This window comes from Paramisgurnus dabryanus, chromosome 3 (genome assembly GCF_030506205.2).
Source record: "Paramisgurnus dabryanus chromosome 3, PD_genome_1.1, whole genome shotgun sequence".
NCBI classification, from domain to species: Eukaryota; Metazoa; Chordata; class Actinopteri; order Cypriniformes; family Cobitidae; genus Paramisgurnus; species Paramisgurnus dabryanus.
This window is the reverse complement of record NC_133339.1, coordinates 9,431,876-9,436,130: the sequence shown is the minus strand read 5'-3', so window position 1 is coordinate 9,436,130 and position 4,255 is coordinate 9,431,876. Positions and strand designations below refer to the sequence as shown.

Genomic DNA, 4,255 nt, shown 5'->3' with positions numbered 1-4,255 from the left:
CTATGAGTAGGTCCTCCACTCAACGCTATGCGGACGTTTAAATTTAAAAATGTCATCATGAAGCGCTCATACCCTTCAGGATTTTCCAAAAGACAGAGAAAGAAAGAAGAAGAGGAAAAACGCCAAAGACACAGCGGTACGTAAACCATTATTATCTCGAAAAACAGCTGTCTGACGACGTGTTTTCACATCAGTGACCAAACACAACGGAGGATGTGAGCGTTGTTAGAGGGTGAAAAAGTTCAACAAATAGTCATACACAACTTTGTTCTGTTTGCAGAATTTAAGCATAAAATACACACCAGACAACTTCTCACCCCTTCACTGTTGTACAGCATTCGAAAACTTCCTTTGAGCTAAATCCTCTTAATGCACGAGCCCAGATTGCGATCGTATGAGATTTTTTTCCATGTATAAAGGCAAAAGCTAGAGAAGTGTTGCCACTTACTCTTGACGGCTGTCTGACGGCGGCTGCGGACCCGGTAAAAAGTTTGTCAATTCCAAACAATATAAGCTGGTCCTATGACTCCCATGCAGTTAGGTCCAAACAAAATAATCCATCAAGTGGTTACATTTTATTAGGTGTACGCAGGCTATCAATTTCTGTTGGTGATGTGTCTATTCAATCATGAGAAAAATGCCCTTTTTCCTTTACATTACCTTCTTCTCCATCAATATGGCGTCATTATGGTGCCACAATTATGCGCGCGCAAGATCATATTTTGAGCACATGAAACTGAATTTAGATTGTGAAGAAATATTCGTCTCGAAAATATAAAAGTGCTTCGCGCGAACGAAACTGCTTGTCTGCATGTATTCAAACGTGCCCCTCCTCTCGCGCAAAACCCCAATTTGCTCGATCTCCTACTACCTCTCTGCGCGCGCTAAGATCCTTCAGCTCACGCGCTCAATCAGCGGAGTCTCCAAGTGGTGCTCGATGCAGAGCCAAATGGGCGGAGCTGGAGCTCCAGGCCCGCCTCGCTGGATCTAATGGGCGTGGCAGCATCAAGTGCTCAGGCGCAGATAGTGTTTGTTTGTATCAAGGACTCCGGAGTATTGCACGGTAATTTAAAGATAAACTGAACTTTAATATGTATATAAAATCTTAATTTTACAATTATCGCTGTCTCGACGTGATTTTTGGGAGTATGTTAAACACTCTATAGCTAATTTGCAAACATTATCCCGTCCACCACAAGTGGTACATAGGGTTTTTATTGTAGTTTTTTTTTTTTTTTATTTAAATATTTGTTTAACCTGCACAGATGCATCAGACAATACTTTTGCGAGGACAGGATCTTCTGCTGTCTTTATCACTGTGCCTACTGTAAATAACATGTAGCACATGCGAAATGCAGTTCAACAAAAAGGTAACGTTATGTGTGTGTGAATTACCTATTTTAATTATACTGTGTGTGAAAAAATCATGTTTTTTTAACCTTTCTGTTTGTGCATGTCATAGTAATTTCTTCCTTGCATTTAAAACTAAAAACATATTGTTCATTTAATATTTTCTTGTGTTGTGAAACTTTGGGATGTCTGAATTTAAACTAATTTACTTCAGTTGTTGTTGTTATAGTTCTTCTGCTTTATATTACTTATGACAAGTTAAAAACATGTATATAAATACTCTTTATGTTGTGCTCTTGAGCAAGGTGATTCTTCACAAAAGCTGTGAACTGCACTGTGCAAAATGTAAACAAGACAATTATGCTAATTTATTCTTTCTATGTTTTAGATTTTATCATCATCAAGCATGGTCTCAAGTGCAGGCAATCCCCACACTTTCACTGCTGTTACTGTACATCAACAGTAATCAGATGTGATGAATTTTAAAATGTGTAAAAATCCAGCCTCTGGACAACCTACCATTGGCTGCAGCACATCCTTCATCCCTAGCATCAGCATCCCCACCTTCATTTTGCCTGGACATTGGAACATGTCTGTACTAATTTTGAGGTGCAGCTTTTTAACTTCTTGCTTGTAAACTTTTTTAATATCTGTAGTGCAGTATTAAGAAAAAACGCAGTACACAGTTGTCACAAATAACCCACTTAGGGTCAGTTAAGTAAACTAAGTGCAAGTTTTTATCAAAACTATAAACAAACAGAAAGACTTAACTTAAAAAAACAATCCCTAGGGGGTGGTTTCTGGACAGGGATTATTCTTAACCAGGACTAGGCATTGGTTTAATAATGAAATATAAAAAACATGCCTTACTAAAAACATTACTTGTGTGCATTTTGAGGCAAAATAAAGGGCACTGATGCATTTTAAGATATGTCAGTGCAAGTTGTTTTCAGTTTGTACAGCTCTTACATTTATTTTATTCTAGGACTAGTCTAATCCCTGTCTGGGAAACCACCCCTAGATGTGACAGCTATATACTGTATTAATTGTATATAGTCTAATTGTATTGTCTATAATTAACAGGGTGGCCCTCTACAGCTAGGAGGAATTGATTTTGGGGTATTTATGTTGATGGTAAGTGGTCTTATATTTGCTGTGTACACCTTTCTCTGTGTACTAAACACTCTATGTTATGACTGTGAGAACACATAAAAAAATGAATTATTAAGATTTTCGATTGCTATCTTTTACCAGTCTGGCACACCTATACCTATACCTATGTTTGTCTCTTCCCACAGTCAAGTCCCACAGTCAAGTCCCACAACTTCTCACCCAGGAAGTAACATATCCAGATAACATGAAATTCACTCCACCTGAGTCAGATGTTATGGAGATCACCCAGACACCAGAAGTAGATGTATGTAGACTGAATGTTTATGTACTGATTGACTTGTTTAACTTGTTAATGTGTGTATTAACCTTTCCTGTTTCATGAATTTGTTTATGAGCAGCACATCATTATTAATTATATTATTATTGGGATTCTTATATAGCACACAGAACTCAGCGGTGATGAGAAACATTCAGCTGACTTGTGAGTGGGTAAAGGAGACCACTTGCTGGGAAGATGAGCTGCAAAAAATCTAAAGGATGATGCCCTGTTGGCTTTTACAATGTGGGACTTGTTTATAAACACCATGTTTTATGAGGGTGAAAGGAATGAAGAAGAAATGCCGACTCCCTTCCCTTTTACATTTTATAGAAGAGCAGGAGATATATGAGACAAAAAAGTTATCTTGGGTTTTGTTGACAAAACCCTGTCTTGTGAATCTACTAGTGGGGATAGACTAATGTGAATATTGATTTTTTTATTGGTTTTGTAAAATACCATTAAACGTTTGTGTGAACTGTGAAGTGATGTGTTCTTGAAATAAATGTATAATATTTATTATTGTGTCTTATTATACCATTAAAGTGTTGTTTTCTTGAAATATTCGTGATATTATTTTATATCTTCTTATTATGACATTTTATCTAGAATTAAGATTTATTTTATGTTATATGCACATTTTGCTAAATTTGGGTTAATAGAGACCAATAAATCCACTTGTAGGACAGTGGAGTACAACAATTGTAGGACACCTGAGTATGTGACTATTAAATTACATTTATCTTCTACAAAAATGTAGTTGAAGCGAATGCCTCACTAATCTCAAAGCACATCGTATATCCTCTACTGTGGGAAGTCACATGGTTTTACACTATTTGTCTGCTTATTTATTAAAATAGCATAATGCATAGCCTATCACATAAAGGTTGAATCTATCCAAAGTTAGAGTCAATATTCCATTTAAATTTGCAAAATCATTTTTACAGCATATATGCTTTCACATTTACATACAATAAGGGCAGATTAGGTTACCTAGTCTTATTTATTACTATTATATTTATTTATTTATTGAATTAATCCGATGATTTGGTAATATAACAAGGTCGTATTAAACATTAGGAAATGCATTAGCTAACATGAAAAAACAGTGAACTATATAGCTTTTCAGCAAGTATTAATTCTTGTTAATGTTAGTTAATGTCAATAGTTATTTAGTTCATGCATTAACTAATGTTAACAGTTACAACGCTTGAATATAAATGTATTAGTAAATGCTGAAATTAACACGAACTAAGATTCATAAATGCTATAGAAGTATTGTTATTTGATAGTTCATGTTAGCCAATGCATTAACTAATCTAAACAAATACAACCTTATTGTAAAGTGTTAATGTGTTATCGATCATTTAGATTAGTTCACACTTGTGATTTAGTGTCAGGCCAGACAATCGGAATTTAGCTGTCTCATCTCTGATTGGCTGTAACGATGACTCCGCTGATGCTTCGTTGTTTTGA

At 35.6% G+C, this 4,255-nt stretch overlaps 1 long non-coding RNA gene across 1 annotated transcript; it reads left to right on the top strand.

The window, feature by feature from the left end:
- Nucleotides 1-1,259: 1,259 nt before the first annotated feature.
- LOC135760128 (uncharacterized) lies at nt 1,260-3,135 on the top strand. The gene is made up of 3 exons (XR_012336433.1): nt 1,260-1,370; nt 1,739-2,767; nt 2,904-3,135. It is a non-coding gene; the product is annotated as an uncharacterized lncRNA (long non-coding RNA).
- Nucleotides 3,136-4,255: the final 1,120 nt, after the last annotated feature.